This window comes from Palaemon carinicauda, chromosome 6, assembly GCF_036898095.1.
Source record: "Palaemon carinicauda isolate YSFRI2023 chromosome 6, ASM3689809v2, whole genome shotgun sequence".
Classification (NCBI taxonomy): Eukaryota; Metazoa; Arthropoda; class Malacostraca; order Decapoda; family Palaemonidae; genus Palaemon; species Palaemon carinicauda.
Genome location: NC_090730.1, coordinates 14,358,107 through 14,378,895, shown reverse-complemented (window position 1 = coordinate 14,378,895; position 20,789 = coordinate 14,358,107). Strand labels below are relative to the sequence as shown.

The 20,789-nt window shown below is 33.8% G+C and overlaps 2 long non-coding RNA genes across 5 annotated transcripts in view; one reads left to right on the top strand and one right to left on the bottom strand.

Annotated features, from left to right (window-relative positions):
- Window positions 1-17,027, top strand: part of LOC137641965 (uncharacterized) — a 55,318-nt gene extending 38,291 nt beyond the window's left edge. Inside the window, exons 1-7 of one of the 4 annotated variants that reach the window (XR_011044610.1) lie at window positions 2,951-3,011; window positions 12,337-12,498; window positions 13,609-13,702; window positions 13,878-14,005; window positions 15,589-15,686; window positions 16,233-16,321; window positions 16,848-17,027. This is a non-coding gene — a long non-coding RNA (uncharacterized lncRNA). Of the gene's footprint in view, window positions 1-2,950; window positions 3,012-12,336; window positions 12,503-13,608; window positions 13,703-13,877; window positions 14,032-15,588; window positions 15,687-16,232; window positions 16,322-16,847 lie in introns of those variants that run through there. The other 3 variants (XR_011044613.1, XR_011044612.1, XR_011044611.1) reach the window with 3 other exon arrangements.
- LOC137641966 (uncharacterized) lies at window positions 17,024-20,425 on the bottom strand. Its single transcript, XR_011044614.1, has 2 exons — window positions 19,783-20,425; window positions 17,024-17,557 (listed from the first exon to the last, which is right to left on the bottom strand). It is a non-coding gene; the product is annotated as an uncharacterized lncRNA (long non-coding RNA).
- Between the last annotated feature and the right edge of the window lie 364 nt (window positions 20,426-20,789).

The following is a 20,789-nucleotide window of genomic DNA, read 5'->3' as shown; positions in this document are numbered from 1 at the left end:
TTATTTGAATATCGAATATTAGCAACTTGTTACTCAATACCTCATTCAAACCAGCAAACAGAATTGATCAATCATTTAGACAAGCATTAAAGTTCATCCCACTCCGTATTACGTCACACTAGGTAATTAGAATGTATCCCTTCGATAAAATGGTTACTAAAACATCTTATAAGAGACTATTTCTATTTATTTTGAATATATATATATATATATATATATATATATATATATATATATATATATATATATATATATATATATATATATATATATATATATATATATATATATATATATATAAAATTCCATTGAAAAATCTTCAGGTCATCACCCTCTCCCAGCTAGAGCGTTTAAAGGCAATTTATAAAAATTCGGGTAAGTTCAGCGAAGAGCAACTCATAAGTACCTGGAACTCTCGCTTGGCGAGATATTCCAGTCCTCTGATTGGCTGTATCTTCTCAGCTGTGATTGGTTGTTGTCTTTGCGTACAAATTCACACATACACAACTAACATCGTAGCCAGAACCCCGTAACTTATTCCATCGAAAATGTCGTATTTATTTAGCTTAGGCATTTGAACAAGGTACATTATCTATTATGATTTTATATTAATAATATTTAGAATTTTTTCTCATAAAAAATTAATTTATAAGTCTTAATTTATCTACAATAACTATAGATATTTTACCACTACCCAGTTGAGTTCATTCATAAAATACGAGCGTGTATAACGTCACTTACAACAACCAATCACAGCAGAGGACGAATCGGCCAATGAGACAACAGATGTTTCCCGCTAAAAAGAAAAAAAAATGCATAAGGCAAGAGGGTTTGTCTGATTTATGGGGTCTGCTGGCGAACGAATCAATTTCACAAATTCAAGATTATTTTTTTAAGTTTGTTTCCATAGAAGTTGCAAATTTTAAGTTGTAATGTACTCGAAATATGTATACTGTTGTTAATAAACCTTATAATGACGTACTTCCTAATAAAGATAATTATTTGGCAATAATCTGTTCAAATTACATTTTCCTTGAAATGTAATAAAATAGGTACTTGAAATTTAATAAAACAGGGACTAAAGTCACGTAATTCCTTCTCTATTTAACTCTGTATGATAATAGCATCTGTCAAGTGTTTCTCTATAATTTACTCAAATCAAGTACAGAGATTATTAATTAATCGGTCGGTTTTTACAAGCTGTTTTTCATCCTACACATTATGACGCCACAGAGACATGTTCTCAATATATATTTGTTGAAAAGAAATTATCCCTCTGATTAAAATGCGTGTTAATGGACAGTCTTCATTAAGGGACTGTTTCTATATATTTTGAAGGAAAAGTATCTCTAATTTACCTAATAAGAAAAACATAAAAAACTTCAGCTCCCGTTCCCCATAGTTGAAGAATTTAAATACGATTTTAAGGAAATCCAGGTAGGGTTTTCAACCAGCAACTCATAAGTTCCTGGACCTCTCTTTTGGCGGTAAATTCTACTCCTTTGATTGACTATATCATCCTCAGCAGTGATTGGCTGTTGCCTTGGGTTACTACAGGTTAACATACAAACGCATGCACATCTAACATCGTAGCCAGCATATAGTCAAGTAGTCCTTCGAATATGACGTATTTATTTGAGCTATACCCTTCAACAAGATCCATTATTTGTTCATTACTAAATTAATAACTATTCTGAGTCTTTTTCCGTAAAATTTGTAATTCTCAAATCATAACTTATCTGTAAAAAGTACAAGTATTTCACTACTACCAAGTTAAATTCATTCATAAAGTACGATTGCATGACGTAACAAACAATCACCAATCGGAACTGAGAAAGAATCAGCCAATGATACGCCAGATATTTCCCGCTAAAAATGCATAAGGTAAGAGGGTTCCTCTGTGTTATGAGCTGCTTTTGGTAAACGATTTAAATTCAATTTCAATTATTCACGCGAGGCATTCGTTCAAACGCTCGCTGTCTAGTTAAGAGGGGTGTTTTTCCTTTGGTTTATGAGCTGCTTTTTTCAGATGAGGTAAATTAACGAGAGTCATTTCATGAAAACACTCTGCTAAGGTTTATTTTTTCCATCATTATTCCTTTTTTTATTTTTTTTTTATTTTTTTTTTTTTCGTAATACGATGATACTTAAAGTAGGTAAGCTCTCTCCTATCTAGTAGTAACTGCCCTTATAACTAGACATGTGCATTATCTTAAGTACGTAGTATTCTTAAAATTGTAACAACTGATTAGCCACTTCTTATCAAAATATGTCAATGTAAGAGCATAAGCACTATGCAATAACGATGTCTAGAAAAATTGCTTATTTTGAAGGTGAGTTTTAGGTAAACGCAGATGTCAGGTAATTCACGAATAAAACCACATTTCCTCATTCAGTTAACTCTAAACGTTCTACCACACCTTGATTCCTAAAATGTTCGATGCTACTAAATTAATTGCAAAACATTTATTGAACGTTTCGTACGGTTATTGAAGTAATTGAAATTATACTTGTATCACATACATTGTGAAGCAAAATTGCAAACTGTACCAAATAAGAGAGTAGATCTTGCCCAGTGATTCACTTCAATTGTGCCCTGTTTTTATTTCCCATCCTCTTTTTTCACCTATGCAATTAGTGTAATCCTGCTTTTCACAAAAGAATTTTGAAAATATTTGAAATTTTATCATCTTTTTTCCTAGGTAAGGAGTAGAAACTTTTTTTTTAATTTAATTGGATGTGAAATTTTATTAGTTTTAATAAAACTTGTGTTCTTCGGTATCAATAAAATGTCTTCTAATGGACAATTTTATAAAAGAAAAAGGTTAGGATTTGCATAAGCAATAATGGTCATGAAGACCAAATACAGATGGAGTCACTGTCTCCCAGGGACGACGGAACAAGGATTTCTGCTTCCTTGATTTTCAAAGTTCTATTCTGAACCTTCAGACTTCTCAACGCCTTTTACGACATGGAGCTGAGAATGTGAACGTCAATTGTGGATATTTTATGTAAGTATTCTTTTTGAAGAATTGTGTACTTTATTCATGGTGTTCCGTGCCCATATTCCAAGTATTGCACTGTGAAATTAGATTATTGCTGTTGCAAATTTGGTCTTTTAAGGTGACCTCGCCTTGTCAAATTATCCAAATTCCATACTTTTCACACAGTTCATCATACTTTCGTTTGCGAGTCCTCCGTACTTGAAAAGTGGGTTTATGTCCTCTGTTCAAGTACCTGTTCTTATATATTTTGCAAGTAGGCTTTGACTGCTTAACTGGCCTTTGCCTTGAGATTTCTAGTTAGAGCTTGCACGTGCAAAGCAATAAAACTTTAATATCTATACAGTATTGTTTTTTTTCCTATTTTGAAGCCTTTTAGTATATCCCATGGAAAAAGAATTAACATTCGCTGTAGTGTAAAATTGTGGTAAATCTTTTCATGCAATTTTGGTAATTGTCCGTTGCCATCGAGAGGATATTTGGAAGCAAAGTTTATTGGATATCTTAAAACTAGTGTACTTTTTTTTTTGCCACAGGTTAAATATTTTACCACAGGTTTTGTGATTATTTTGGGCTATTGTGAATTTATAGCATATTTTTATTTGATAGAATAAATTATAAAGTGAAGATTGAGGTTTATATTGTGTAACTTTGTTTTTCCAGTGATTTTTAAATCTTAATTTTGCCTAAGTTTTCCATCAAAACTGATGGGTTGTGATTGAAGTAGACTTTAGGTTACAAGTGACTACTACTGTTGATCAAACGTTGAATGTCTTTACACAAGTTCCCAGGTTTGTGTGTGAAAGGACAGTAATCAATCTTTTGCCTATTTTACATTTTATTAATCTATCTAACCTAAGCACTTGCGTACTTTTACTAGTGCACTTTTTAATAAAGTAATTACATAGACTTCGGTATTTAATTTCATACAACTTCTGCTGGTATATTTTTAGGTTTTGATATTAGAGGAAAATAAATAGCTTCTTAAATCAACGAAGTACTTTGAAGTTCAGCTTCGGTGAACTTGCACAGTTAAGTATCCCCAATTTGAAACCTAATTCATGCATTTCACGGATTCAGAGACTTGAAACACGCGCACCCCGTTCAAACTTGGCTACTTTAAAGTTGCAAGCTTGTTCTTATAACTTTAAATTCATTAAAAGTAAAATGTATTAAATGACAATGGGGTAAGCAATTACTCAATAGTGAAGTTTGCAGTTTAAGTTATACAAATGTGAATCAGTGATTTTGGTTATACAGATGTGAATGCTTAGTGACAATAGTTACACAAATTTGTTTTTTTGGTGACTGGTTACACACTTGAGGTGAGGATTTAGTGACTGGTTACACATTGCTAAGGTTTAGAAACTCTTGATTACACATTTGTGAATGTTGACTTAAATTACACACTACTATGAGATTCAGGGCCTCTGTAACACGGTTTTTTCGCAATAACTTTTTTTCTATGAATTTCATAAATATAACGCTTATTCAGAATGCACATTATATCTACACATAAATTTTGACTATATTCTGCATTACGTAGGTTGAATAAATTTGGTACTTTATTAAGTAAAAGTGACGATTTTTGAAGACGGGCCAATTTACTCAGAGAAAAGGTTTTGAACGCACTCGTTACGTAACTTATGACGGCATTTCTTCTCTCTTTCTCGATCGATGATTGGTTATACGTAACGAAGGCTATACCTCTGCCAACAATGACACAAAAGTGTAAATAAAAGCAAAGCAGTACACCTTTATGAACTCTGAAACCTCTCCACTGAGAATTGTCATAATGAACAAACGAACAAAATATGTTAATAAATACAAAAACACTAAGATTATTTGTCTAACTCCCAAAATAAGTTTCCTAAGAAATTACAGTCTACTTTATAGGTCACAATCAGATTGACAAAGTGTATGGAATAGTTGGTAATTTTCAAAAACGTAGTAGACCAGCTTGATTTGATAACTGCTATATCCAATGTCAAGCAATTTTTATCTATTGTCTATCTACCTACCTATTTACTGTAAAAAAAAAGAAAGCCGGTACCATATTTTGGCTTTAAACCTTCACCAATAATTATCGTCAGAATGATGACTTCAAGAGGCTCCACCCACTTTGGCCTCGTTATAATTCAGGATAACACTGAAGGCTATCATGGACATTGTTGGATCAGAAAATTTAAATTCTGGCTATAAAAACTCATTTCTCGAGTAGTTGTAAGAAGTGCTAAATGATCCTCAAGGATCCCAGCAGTTGGCCTAAACGTTTAATTCATGTATTCTACTGTTGCGGCTATACTGCTACAGTAGTATTACTAGGCTAGCACAGATACCCCACCCACATTTATGTATCGTTCCGCCATTCATAAAGTCTTTGTCATGTTTTTTCACTGTGCAATAAGCCATGGCCTCCTCAGAAATTAAGTTTAACATTAGATGATAGGTTATTTCATTAAGCGGACAAATTATGGCAACTGGGTATGTTATTGCCGATGTTGAAGCTAAGATAAAGTATGGTATCATTCCTTCATTGCATTATCATCTTTACTACTATTTGTTTGGCTACATGTAGTAATTATTTTAAAGGATAAATGAATTATGTTCACTTTACTTCTATAAATTCCCATTAGATGTACAAATAAAACTCCTAAAACTATTCATGATTTATTTACAAAATGCAGTCATGCCCAAAACATAGCCAAGAAGAACAAAAATTATATCGGATGATCCGTTGGTCTGATGGAGATTTTAGCACAAAAAATATCATTTTAACAAAAATAGTTATATAAAGACTGTTTACATACAATCTCTTTCTTTCTCTCGTGGTGGCATAGTGAATAGTTAATGGAAATATTCAAAAGCCTGAATGACGTAATATTACAAGTATTATAAGCATGTTACGCTAAATACAAATCAGACCTTAAACATTGGATTTAAACTAGAAACTGAATAATTACCTATTCAGGCTATAGTAAATATGGCCACGGGCTTTTTCTTGACTGTATAAAGTTGCAAGTCGTAAGACAAATGCAGTTTTGCAACCACGGGGGCAATTCCAAATCCTGTTAGCCATTCTTGACTGTTATGGGTTTCAGAGCCGATGGAAGGAGGTGAATGGGTGTCTGGTGGATGGGCGGGGCAAAATTTTGTCAAAAGATGTTTACATTGCTTACGTAATGAATGTTTTCAACTCTTGGCTCGTTATCACTGGCCATGGCGTCGGCTAGATCATTTTTACTCTATAAAAATTAAAACTATCGAGTTTAGGTTATTGATAATGCTGACAAAATTTGTGTGTGGTTGTAAAATATACATATGTCAACTTTCAGCTACATCCGATGCTTCGATAAGGAGCAAAGTCCAAAAAACCGTGTTACACAGGCCCTGAATCTCATAGTAGTGAAGGTTAACATTTCTGTGGTTACAAAATTAATTTTGGCGAATTTGGTTACAATAGTACAGGTTTAGCGATTTTGGTTACACATTTGTGAAGGTTCACTGACTTCGCTTACACACTTGTGAAGGTTCACTGACTTTGCTTACACACTTGTGAAGGTTCACTGACTTCGCTTACACACTTGTGAAGGTTCACTGACTTTGCTTACACACTTGTGAAGGTTCACTGACTTCGCTTACACACTTGTGAAGGTTCACTGACTTCGCTTACACACTTGTGAAGGTTCACTGACTTCGCTTACACACTTGTGAAGGTTCACTGACTTCGCTTACACACTTGAGAAGGTTCACTGACTTCGCTTACACACTTGAGAAGGTTCACTGACTTCGCTTACACACTTGAGAAGGTTCACTGACTTCGCTTACACACTTGAGAAGGTTCACTGACTTCGCTTACACACTTGAGAAGGTTCACTGACTTCGCTTACACACTTGAGAAGGTTCACTGACTTCGCTTACACACTTGAGAAGGTTCACTGACTTCGCTTACACACTTGAGAAGGTTCACTGACTTCGCTTACACACTTGAGAAGGTTCACTGACTTCGCTTACACACTTGAGAAGGTTCACTGACTTTGGTTACATAGTTGTGAAGGTTTCTTGACTTTGGTTACACATTAGTGAAGGTTTCTTGACTTTGGTTACACATTTGTGAAGGTTTCTTGACTTTGGTTACACATTTGTGAAGGTTTGTTGACTTTGGTTAAACATTTGTGGAGGTTTACTGACTTTGGTTACACAGTTGTGAAGGTTTATTGACTTTGGTTACACAGTTGTGAAGGTTTATTGACTTTGGTTACACACTTGTGAAGGTTTATTGACTTTGGTTACACACTTGTGAAGGTTTATTGACTTTGGTTACACATTTGTGAAGGTTTGTTGACTTTGGTTACACATTTGTGAAGGTTTGTTGACTTTGGTTAAACATTTGTGGAAGTTTACTGACTTTGGTTACACAGTTATGGAGGTTTACTGACTTTGGTTACACAGTTGTGAAGGTTTACTGACTCTGGTTACACAGTTGTGTGGTTACACAGTTGTGGAGGTTTATTGACTTTGGTTACACAGTTGTGGAGGTTTATTGACTTTGGTTATACAGTTGTGGAGGTTTATTGACTTTGGTTACACAGTTGTGGAGGTTTATTGACTTTGGTTACACAGTTGTGGGGGTTTATTGACTTTGGTTACACAGTTGTGGGGGTTTATTGACTTTGGTTACACAGTTGTGGAGGTTTATTGACTTTGGTTACACATTTGTGAAGGTTTACTGACTTTGGTTACACAGTTGTGAAGGTTTACTGACTTTGGTTACACATTAGTGAAGGTTTACTGACGGTTTACTGACTTTGGTTACACACTTGTTAAAGTTTACCGACTTTGGTTACACAGTTGTGAAGGTTTGTTGACTTTGGTTACACATTTGTGAAGGTTTGTTGACTTTGGTTACACCTTGTTTGTTGACTTTGGTTACACGTTTGTGAAGGTTTGTTGACTTTGGTTACACAGTTGTGAAGGTTTACTGACTTTGGTTACACAGTTGTGGAGGTTTACTGACTTTGGTTACACAGTTTTGGAGGTTTACTGACTTTGGTTTCACAGTTTTGAAGGTTTACTGACTTTGGTTACACAGTTGTGAAGTTTTATTGAATTTGGTTACACAGTTGTGAAGGTTTACTGACTTTGGTTACATAGTTGTGAAGGTTTATTGACTTTGGTTACACAGTTGTGAAGGTTTACTGACTTTGGTTACACAGTTGTGAAGGTTTACTGACTTTGGTTACAAATTGGTGGAGGTTTACTGACTTTGGTTACACATTTGTGAAGGTTTACTGACTTTGGTTACACATTTGTGAAGGTTTACTGACTTTGGTTACACATTTGTGAAGGTTTACTGACTTTGGTTACACATTTGTGAAGGTTTTTTACTTTGGTTACATATTTGTGAAGGTTTACTAACTTTGGTTACACAGTTGTGAAGGTTTACTAACTTTGGTTACACATTTGTGAAGGTTTACTGACTTTGGTTACAAACTTGTGCAGGTTTTCTGGATTTGGTTACACATTTGTGAAGGTTTGCTGGCTTTGGTTACGCATTTGTGAAGGTTTGCTGGCTTTGGTTACGCATATGTGAAGGTTTACTGGCTTTGGTTACGCATATGTGAAGGTTTACTGGCTTTGGTTACACATTTGTGAAGGTTTACCGACTTTGGTTACATTTTTGTGAAGGTTTACTGACTTTTGTTAAACATTTGTGAAGGTTTACTGACTTTGGTTACATACTTGTGAAGGTTTACCGACTTTGGTTACATACTTGTGAAGGTTCAGTGACTTTGATTACACATTAGTGAAGGTTTACTGACTTTGGTTACACATTTGTGAAGGTTTGCCGACTTTGTTTACACCCTTGTGAGGGATTAGACTTTGGTTACACACTTGTAAAGGTTTACTGACTTTGGTTACACACTTGTGAAGGTTTACTGACTTTGGTTACACACTTGTGAAGGTTTACTGACTTTGGTTACACATTTGTGAAGGTATACTGGCTTTGGTTACACATTTGTGAAAGTATACTGGCTTTGGTTACACATTTGTGAAAGTATACTGGCTTTGGTTACACATTTGTGAAGGTATACTGGCTTTGGTTACACATTTGTGAAGGTATACTGGATATGGTTACACATTTGTGGAGGTTTACTGGATATGGTTACACATTTGTGAAGGTTTACTGGGTTTGGTTTCACATTTGTGAAGGTTCACTGGCTTTGGTTACATACTTGTGAAGGTTCAGTAACTTTGATTACATACTTGTGAAGGATTAGTGACTGTGGTTATATATTTGTGAAGGTTTACTGGGTTTGGCTTCACATTTGTGAAGGTTTACTGGCTTTGGTTACATACTTGTGAAGGTTCAGCAACTTTAATTACATACTTGTGAAGGTTTAGTGACTGTGGTTATATACTTGTGAAGGTTCACAGACTTAATTACACACTTGTGAAGGTTATACACTTGTGAAGGCTATGACTCAGGTTGCACGCTTGTGAAGGTTCATTGACTTTGGTTACACACTTGTGAAGGTTTAGTGACTCAGATTACACACTTGTGAAGGTTTGTCGTCTTTATTGCACACTTGTGAGGGTTTGAAGACTTATTTACTCACTTGTGAAGGTTTGAAGACTTTATTACACACTTGTGAAAGTTCATTGACTTACAGTAGGTTGCACACTTGTGAAGGTTCACTGACTTACAGTAGGTTGCACACTTGTGAAGGTTGTGGCACAGGTTGCACACTTATGAAGGTTATGACACAGGTTGCACACTTGTGAAGGTTTAGTGACTGATTACACACTTGTGAAGGTTTAGTGACTGATTACACACTTGTGAAGGTTTAGTGACTGATTACACATTTGTGAAGGTTCGCCATCTTTATTATTCTTGTGAAGGTTCGCAGACTTAGCTACACACTTGTCAAGGTTCGCAGACTTGGCTACACACTTGTCAAGGTTCGCAGACTTGGCTACACACTTGTGGAGGTTCGCAGACTTGGTTACACACTTGTGGAGGTTCGCAGACTTGGTTACACACTTGTGGAGGTTCGCAGACTTGGTTACACACTTGTGGAGGTTCGCAGACTTGGTTACACACTTGTGGAGGTTCGCAGACTTGGTTACACACTTGTGGAGGTTCGCAGACTTGGTTACACACTTGTGGAGGTTCGCAGACTTGGTTACACACTTGTGGAGGTTCGCAGACTTGGTTACACACTTGTGGAGGTTCGCAGACTTGGTTACACACTTGTGGAGGTTCGCAGACTTGGTTACACACTTGTGGAGGTTCGCAGACTTGGTTACACACTTGTGGAGGTTCGCAGACTTGGTTACACACTTGTGGAGGTTCGCAGACTTGGTTACACACTTGTGGAGGTTCGCAGACTTGGTTACACACTTGTGGAGGTTCGCAGACTTGGTTACACACTTGTGGAGGTTCGCAGACTTGGTTACACACTTGTGAAGGTTATGGCATAGGTAGCACACTTGTGAAGGTTATGGCATAGGTAGCACACTTGTGAAGGTTATGGCATAGGTAGCACACTTGTGAAGGTTATGGCATAGGTAGCACACTTGTGAAGGTTATGGCATAGGTAGCACACTTGTGAAGGTTATGGCATAGGTAGCACACTTGTGAAGGTTATGGCATAGGTAGCACACTTGTGAAGGTTATGGCATAGGTAGCACACTTGTGAAGGTTATGGCATAGGTAGCACACTTTTAAAGCTTGTGACTTTGGTTACACACTTGTACTTGTGAAGGATCAGTGACCGGTTACACACTTTTGAAGGCTTTTGTAGGCTTTTGTAGGCAATCTTAACTTTGATTGTTTTTCATTGAAAGCATTTTGATTTATAAGATTTTTCTTGCATATTTGAGTAAGGGAATATAAATTGCATTTTTTGATGGTTATTATATGATAGTTCAATTTCTAGGTATAAAATAACGAGTTTTGGCTAGTTTGGCTTCTTTGTTTAATTGGGGCTGGGGTATAATTTCTGTAGGTTGATTAGTATGTGAAATCTATTTCTCACAAGCTCATTGTTTATTTTGTGAGATTTCAAGTTAATACGCATGCGTTGTTTGATTTTGCCAGCTGTTTTGACTATCATTACCAAGAACTTCAAATGTGTGCAAGTTCCCGCATGTTTTAAAACAGCCATATTTTACACCCTCCCCTTCAATACCAACGTGACTATAATCATGACTTCAAGATTGAAGTAAAACTACTTCAAAATTAGGTGATTTTATCTACTTCGGTATTGTTGAATCCTCTGTTCAGTACATAGCTATTGTTGCTTATGTGGAAGTATAATCTATCCCTGAAATAATGACCCACGGGCCTTGCACGCGCTTCACATTGTGCTGTTTGCCAGAACAGAGCAAGTGATGTAATGTAATGTTAATTTTACGAGCAAAGCGAGTCATGGCAGAGCAAAAAAAAAATTAGTGAAGTGAATCATAGATAATTATAATTCAATTTCCAGCCGCTTACATGATCTATTATTTGTGAAACCGAAAATATCCCTATATTTTTCCAACTGGTTATCTTGTTTACCCTGCCTTTCTGACCGTTATTGTTGCTCCAAATCACTCGTTTTGGGCATTTCCCCACTCACACCCCGGTTTCTCCACTTGGAGTCCCCCATAGTTGCTTCATGTAAGGGGGTCCAAAAGCTCGTAAAAGTGAGTTTGCCCAAGTAATCATGGTCAGAAATGCAGAAAATTGATTTAAGTTGAGAAAAATATATGGTTGTATTTGGCTAAAAATTCACATTTACCCATTTGAATTCTGAACTTTAAGATATTTTTCTACAAAGGGAATTTTTTTTCCAGTTAAAGAATCTTTAGCACTTCCATATAAAGATTAGTTTGATAACCTACATTTCCTTGGCTTTGTCATATTTAAAAAAGAATATTCTGCTTCAGTAACACTGAGTGTTGTAGAAACTTATTAAATTTTAATATTTTTATTTTCTTACTGTCCATCTTGGTTTTAATACGTGACGATGTGTACTTAAGCCTTTTTGCATTTAATTACTCTCAATTTTGTCTGAATTATTTCGACAGCTTCACGCGTAAATAGTTTAGTATTTTTACCAGGCGTTTTAGTCATGCAGTTTAAGTGAAGCAAATTAGATTCTTAAAAAATATATATATTTTCAGCACAAGTTGTAATAGAAATTTAGTATTTCAATAATGCTGCTATTACTTTAAAAATGGATCTCTAGGTAAATATGAAAATTAGCATATTCTCGCTGGTAAACTCTTCAAATTGTCTTAGTTGCTGAAATATTTGCACACATTAATGAATTTTCTTTTCCAGATTTTTAATGACCATACTGACTGAGGTTCTGAAGCTTGAACGATGAACTCGATGCATACGAACCAGAAGGATTTTTATAAGGAAAATTTTATTCGGCCGGAGTGGAGTAAATTAAGAATATGTACATGGAAATTGACTCACAAATTTAAACCTTCAGTACTGGTAGGTAAATAAAACTTTAGACCTTTGTTTGACATAATGTCAATTAGGCAAATAACTTTGAAATGTCAATTTTAACTAACTTTTAAAACACGAAAATTTTAGCCATCGTTTAGATTTGGAATCGGAATTTCTCCAGATTTGAAAATGGAAGAAGTCATTCTCAGTGAAAATTTTATCTTAAGTTTTTAAATTAGCCGCAACTTGAATATCAGAGGAGGTACAGTAATAGGGAAATCTAATTAGACTCTTGAGCGTAATTAGTAAATGTCCATTAGGTACCCGGCTAAAGTAAAAATTAATTTTGCAGATCGTGTAAAAGCCTTTATTTTGAACATGGTGTTTGGCGTTGGTTACCAGGGGGTAAGTCTCAGATTTTGATGGTCAGATATTTTGGTAACAAATGAATTTAATTAAATGGTCTACTATAGAAAATAAAATTTTCAAAATGAAGCTAGAACAAAAAATGTTCAAAATGAAAGTAGAACTAAAACAAATGACAAGGTGAATCACTTACTAAAGGTTGGTTTGCTGTGAACGGTCAATGTCCCGACCATCACCAGTCTGCACCGGTCAGCGTGGTGATGAGAACTAGCTAAAACCCATAGGTGGACTAAAAACTGTTTTATTTGTTGTTGTTGTATATTAGATTTAATGTTAGTTTTTTAAATAGTTGTAATTGATAGACATTTGCTTGTCTCTCAGGGAAAGATAAGTCATATAACGAATGCCCTTCCCACTAAAGATGATAATTGTTTGCACGATGTGCGTGGGTTTGTGAATATATACAACTTGTCAGGTTGTGAATATGTAAGTTTCAAGATTGTCAATGTGTAAAAGCCTGCTAGATTGTGAGTGTAAAGCTTGCAAGATTGTGAATGTGCAAAACTTTTAAGGTAAACATGTAAGATTGTGAATGTGCAAAACTTGTAAGGTAAACTTGAAAGATTGTGATTGTGTAAAGATTTTAAGATTGTGAATGTGTAAAACATGTAAGGTAAAATTATAAGGTTGTGACTGTCTCGACTTTTAAGATTGTCAATGGCTAAACATATAAGATGGTGAATGTGTATAGCTTGCAAGATTGTGAATACAGTATATTTTTTTTTCCAGATTATTAAGATGTTTAGCTTCATGCAAAAGAATATATTAAAACTGCGGTTTTTCAATGGGTAGAATGACTATTAGAATATATCCATTTTGAAAGGTAAGAGGAATTGGTAATATATTTTCGTGAATAAATTTTATTTAATCTGATCCAAAGTGAAATGAAAAATATTTTGTTTAAATACAACTTAACAAATATTGTTAGATACCTTCAAGGAAAAGATAAGACTAATCAAAAGATTTAATATGTACATTATTGCTTTGATTTCTTCCAGGTGTGTTTGAAACTAGAAAAAGGAACTACAAACAAGCTGAACGTAGAAACGCCAACAGTAAAGCTACATATTTAGTGAAGTCAAGAAGGAAATGACAAGGAAAAAATTATAGAAAATGTCACAAAACTGTAATTTTGATTAATAAACTTCTATTGTAACTATACTTTTAGTTCACATTACAAATTACTGTAGGTTTTTTATACTAGAATATATTACATAGCCTTTTTTTTGTTATCACTTATGATTTTTTAATGTAATTTTCCAATCTCCTTTTTCTTTTCTGATCTAGTCTTTTTAGTATTTTTTTAGCACCTGTTTTCTAATTATCTTTAGTTTTCTAAAAGCAATGTTTTATTCTAGCCTCTTATCTGCTATAGTTATCCTTTCTTCCTATTGCGTTGTCTTCTGGTATTTTTTTCTTGTCTTTTCTTCGCATACTCTTTGTCTTGAGGTTGTGCTATTGTGAATATTGATCTTGGTTTCTTTTAGCTTGTGCCGGAACACAACTGTGGCGATTTGTAATCCTAAGTAAAATGTTCCAGCGGTTTTGATGACCTTAAGCGAATTAATTTCTGGAGACATCTTTAAAACGGTTTTCCTTTTTACACTGTTTCCAGAGATTCATATGGACTTTTTCTTACATATTTCTTGGCAGGTTTTGTCTTTATATACTATTGGTTTACTTTTTTTTCACAAGCATATAACTTTTATTCCCACTATTCTCTATTTCTACAAAAGTATTTGAATTTGTCTTGGGTAGTCTTGGTTATCAAATTTTTTCATGCAAAATTAACATTTGGTAATTGAATATATCTTCGATTGGTATAAATCATCATAGTAATTTAAATTTAATGTGTAAGATTTTCATTTTAATCTATTTTCCTGCAATTTGACATACATATGAGCAAAAACTACTTTTCTCATTTTCTCAAATGACTAATATTTTTGTTCTAAATTTGTTGATCTCTTCATGAATCGGTTTAATTTCAAGCATTATTTGTAAAATTTTATGTTTAAAGGTATTCAATTTATTTCTAAAAGTATGTTTTAAATAAAATCTTGAGCCTTCGAGGCTGATTTTGTTCTTGACACGAGAGATTTACAGTTCTGATATATTTAGATTCTTAGTGATTTTTTGGTAAGTTTTGACTTTTGATCACTTTCAGTTTCTCAAATTGGTGAGGATGATAACTGTTGCATTTTCATTAACGAGGGTTTCACTCTGGAAGCGATCCATTGGGAGCTTATTGACAATTAAACTCAAATTCTTTCAAAAATTCTATACATAGACTATTGAAAAAAATTCAATCAATCCCTCTTTTATCTATAGAAATGAAAAATTCAGCTTCACGCTAGAGAAATTTGTTTATTAGCACTTTAGTAATATTGTTTAGATGTGAAAGGAAAACTAAGGGAAGGATGAAAGGTTATATTAGTATATTTAGATAGGCTGGCGATAGCAATTCTATGTTTAAAGTGTTACATACCCACCGTATATAGAATATCTTGACATGAATGAAAATTATATGTAAATTAGTCCAAATTTTAAATCTTTTCAAATTACTTTTTCTATGTAGGGTTATAGGAGATTTTGCTTATCACCACACATAAATATTCAAATTATTTTTCTAAGTGGAAGGGTTTCTTTGCCAATTCAAGGGTTATAAGATTTTGCATATTACCACAATTCAATGTTCAATTTACTTGCCAGGTTTTAAGCAGACCTTAATGACAGGAGCTTACACGGAAACGGCCAGCTACTCACTTTATGCGACAGATATCTTGATTTTTCGCCAATAAAATATTCAGGTTTGTGGAATGACATTGATTGTAGAGTAATTTGCTGCCATTGAGAAACATTGGTGTATAAAACCTTTAACTTTATCTTAACTGTAAAAGAATTTTGCACTTTCAAATGAAATGTTAAGATATTACTCTCAAATGCAGAATCGAATACAAAACTTGCTTATAAATTTGGAACACCCATTATACGTTAGGTGTTGAAGTGTGGAGACCTGTCTAAATGTTTCAATTGAAGACTAATGTTAAAGACATAAAAAAATAGCATTGCAATAGGAAAAGTAGAGCTTTTTTTTTAATATATAGGTAGTTACCGATATATAAAGCCTAACTATATCAGTTAAAAGTACTAAAGTAAATCTTGGAATCATTTCTCCGCCCTTGTGTGTTTAGTTCATTTTTGGTATTTAACTATAAAATATTTTGAAGCTTAACAGTTGAATAGTTCATTTTTGGTATTTAACTATAAAATATTTTGAAGCTTAACAGTTGAAAAATTAAGCCTAGGTAAACTGACTACCAGAAATTGGGGTTTGAAAATAATAATCATTTCAGATTGTTGCATAGTAGACCTCAATTGTGGCCTCAAATTGCTGTGCTCGGAGTTGGCTCCAAATGGATGTACTCTAAGATACTGGATACAGGTAAATTTTTACTCCTGTAGAACTTTAAAATTTCCCGCTAGTCATTTTTGGGCACTAATTATGTAATAATTTTTCAAAGATTCAGCTTGTAAAACTGTCGCGTAACCAAACATTTTTCGTAGGTACAGGTTGTAGGTACAGGTTATATAATACCCTAATTTGATATATTTTAGTTTGATGGTTCATTTCCAATTAAAGTTTAATTCAAATTTTTAAGCAACCAAAGTTTATTGGAAGTTTTTGTAAATTTATATAATTCATAGGTTTTTAAGCAATAACTGAAATTAATCATGTCTGTTATTTCAGTTATTTCGTGAACAATAATTTTTTTCAAAATTGTTCGTTCGTGAACAATAAATTTTTTCAAAATTGTTCGTTCTACTTTTTTAAGTGTCTCCTCCCGTATTCAATTGAATAACTAAAGTTTAATGATCAGTTGTGTGTAACTATGAAGAGCGGGATTAATAATTAAATTTTTTACTACCTCAGATACATGATATTAATATGAGCTTATTTATTCTTTCAGATATGGTTATGAGTTATATGTAATGATCGATACACGAACTGGAACAGTAAAGAAACTTTCTACCGAAGACACTGGAAGATGATCTGGACGGGACCAACAACGTATGAGCGGAAAGATCTAAATAATGTTGTGGAAAATAAATTAATTAACAGGTGTAGTGAAAATAAAAGATTAAAATAGTCGAATCTTTTATTAACATCCCTTGTAGTATGGTAGTTAAGACGTTACATTACTTATTAAGATTTCAAATTTCCTCTTTTTACAATCCTTTTTCTGTTGTGTGTGTATGCCACCCTTCATTTTCCGACCCCAGCCGGGTTGAGAAGTTTAGTTGTCTTTGGCCAGAAGATTTCATTTTTCAACCCGGCTGGGGTTGAGTAGTTTAGTTTAGCCGTTGAGTAGTTTAGTTTAACCAGAACATTTTTCTTTCTAATTTTATCAGATTAGAGTAATCGAGGATTCGGAACTTGCGTCCAACCAGTAAACATTCTCACAGCTAACTTGCGCAGCACGAAGAACGTAAGATGCAAGTACCCTCTACGTTCTTTTCTGCGCTAAGTATATAATTTATAGAGCGCTGTGCGAGCGTAGGGTACAAATCCTACGTTCTTTCGTGCGGCGTAATAATATATAGTTATGAGAACTTGCTTATAGTCTCTGGAGTTGCGATTTATCCACACCCATCAGTAGAAAAACTGCAAATACACAACCTGTAAACAAAAAAACTGATCAGAATACTGTACCATCCACATTTTTATAAAATCCAAAAAATTTAACATATGCGCTCATGCGCTCACTCAGTTTTGCGCTCATGCGCTCACTCAGTTTAATAAACTAACATGAGCTACACTTGATAGGATTTGACAAATTAATTATCTAAAAACAAGGCTAAGTTTTAAAATGTCTAAAAAAAAAAACCTGCAGCAATTATGGATACCAAGTGAAATTTGACAGTGGAACTTTAAGATGACACTTGATTAGTGAAAAGAAATGGATTGATCCCACTTGGATTTAAACAAGAAAACCCGGACAAGATAGCCCCAAAATACCCCAATTCTGGTAAGGCAATTCACTAAAGAACACTAGCCAATCGATGCATCAATATAAAAAGTTGCTACGCTTAAATATAGCCATAGCAGCACTAAAAACTAATCACTAGATAGTACTCTAAAATATAGAAGGATAAATATATCCAGTCACTTTCTAATGCATTGTGGTAAAAACCATGTTAAGAAATTTGACTCAGAACAGTAATACTATTTCACAGCTCAACTATAGCGAGCTTGACTCCAGACATTGCTCAAAACTTACGGCTAGCAGCCACAATTATGACTATCCGAACTGAATTTCCTTTTTCAGTAAACCTTAAACTTATTAAAAAATATAGAAAATTATTAAAGCTAAATTTCAATAGTTTTTTGTAAAGCTAAATTTAAACATTGAAATATTCTTTAGAACCAAAGTTAAGAGCTATAAAACTGTCATATGGAACTCTCAAATAAAGAAGACTAAAATTAAACGCCAACTCTTTCAGCAAATCGTTACCTTTACCGCCCCACCACTTAACTATAGAAACTTACTAACTCCTTATATATCTAGTTTCATCACCAAAACCACTTTCATAAGATCACCTAGGAAACTGAAGACACCCTAATAAGCTTAAATGAGAGAACCTAGTATCAACCATTGCTGTTAAATTAGAAAATGAAAAATATATCTTGAAAACTATGCAACCTAAGTCAAATATATCTTGAAAACTATGCAACCTAAGTCAAAACTTGCCTCTCTTGGTCTCATAAGGAAGATATACAGACCTTCACTCGCTAGATTTACCGGTTACCCAAAAACAAAATTTTCAACCTTAAGACTTGGCAGATCAGTACAATTCAAATACGATAGAAAACCTACAAAAACTTTGATTCAAAATCTCTGGAAATTAAACCGTTGCTCAAGACCACTATCTTAGATATCAAATTATTGAAAAATCAAAGCAAAATCTACTATAAGTTTAAAATAGCACCCCACCCACCAAAAAACCGAAACATGGTTAAAATTTACGCTAAAATTTTAAGACAATTGCAATGGAAAATACGTAGGGGTTAAATGGAAGTTTTAAAGCCTCTCCAATAAAAAACATTTTGAAATCATATCAATGAAAAGAAATTGCAGTTTTTCGCTAAACTAGAATAAATCCAAAATTTCAAGAAATTCCTACTCAAACCTTTTGGACCGTCTTATGTCTTGAATCTGCCAAAATCTTTTTGGGTAAACCCTTGGTTTATTAGTTATGAACATGATCCTTATCTAAAGTAGTAAGCATTTTGCTTGGGGTAATCAATAGAAACTGCCAATCTTATAAGGCTTTTAAGTAAATCATTGAGATCTTTGGTTTATAGGGTATTTGCACGTGCAAAGCAATAAAACTGATACAAGTCTTGTACAATACAAGAATTGTATCAGTTTTATTGCTCTACACGTGCAAATACCCTATAAACCAAAAATCTTAATGATTTACTTAAAAGCCTTTAAGATTGGCAGTTTCTATTGATTACCCCAAGCAAAATGCTTGCTACTTTAGATAAGGATCATGTTCATAACTAATAAACCAAGGGTTTACCCAAAAATATTTTGGCAGATTCAAGACACAGACTGTCAAAAAGGTTTGAGTAGGAATTTCTTAAAATTTGAAAAAAAAAAAAAAACATTACGGTAAACTAAATAGTAAATCTCACTTTCGGTTTATAGATATTGAAACTAAAAAGTTGGTTACTAAACACTGCTTATGCATAACCGGAATCTTCTAGCATTTTAGAATCCTAGATTTGTCTTCAAGAGCTGCATGAAAACAAAATATTACTATACAAAAGATTTCAAAGAATTATCCACAAAGTTTCTAACTCAAAAACCATGAAAACCAGATCTGTAAAAAGCTTACCTTCATACCACATGCCCATAAAATGGCGACGATTACTGGAACAGCAGATCCAAATGACTTAAGTAGCTATTTGCAGGTGTGGATATGTCTCAGCCCCAATACGCACTGACATTGCTTCCTAATTTCTCACCGTTTACAGTTCCATCTTGCCGGCTTTCTTCCAAGCTTCAACCAATCAGAAGGATTCGTGTCATTATTTCGAGACAAAAAATGAAACAATGACTCCTGATTGGTCGAGAGACTACCAAGGATTCTTCAGGAAAACAGTTACAAACTGTACTTCAAAAGACGTAGCGTCACCACTTCCAAAACTAGTGACATCTGTTGGCTACATAAACAACCATGAAAAAATCAGTGAAAAAAAAAAATCAGATATTAAATATTCAATAAGTAAACAATTCATTATCATAAGAGCAATGTTGATACGTAAAAATAAATTAAAAAAATTCTTATTTTATAATTTTTCACATTAAAATTGACAATGAAATAGACAGCGTTTGTTAATCGAAAAATCTAAATAGTGCAGTGGGTACAATGTACAATATTCTAGTCAAATTTTTCATTTTTATTTTAAAGTGAACCAATTATAACTAATAATTCTCAGATATTCCAAAAGATATTTTACAATTTTCCACAGGGAAATAACAATGATTTTTTATTCCTTCGCGCTTATAATCATGTTCATATTGTTATATTATTTCTAATCTCTAATTTATTTTTCTGTTTCGTCTTCCTTACAAAGCTGCTTTCCCTATATTAGGTCCATTAGACATGAAGATTTTTGGCTCTCAAACTATATTTGAATTTTGAAATATGACTTATAATAATAATAATAATAATAATAATAATAATAATAATAATAATAATAATATGATGATGATGATGATGATGAACAAAATGTTCAGGTGCACAACCATGTGAACTATCTCTCTCTCTCTCTCTCTCTCTCTCTCTCTCTCTCTCTCTCTCTCTCTCTCTCTCTCTCTCTCTCTCTCACTACCCTCAAC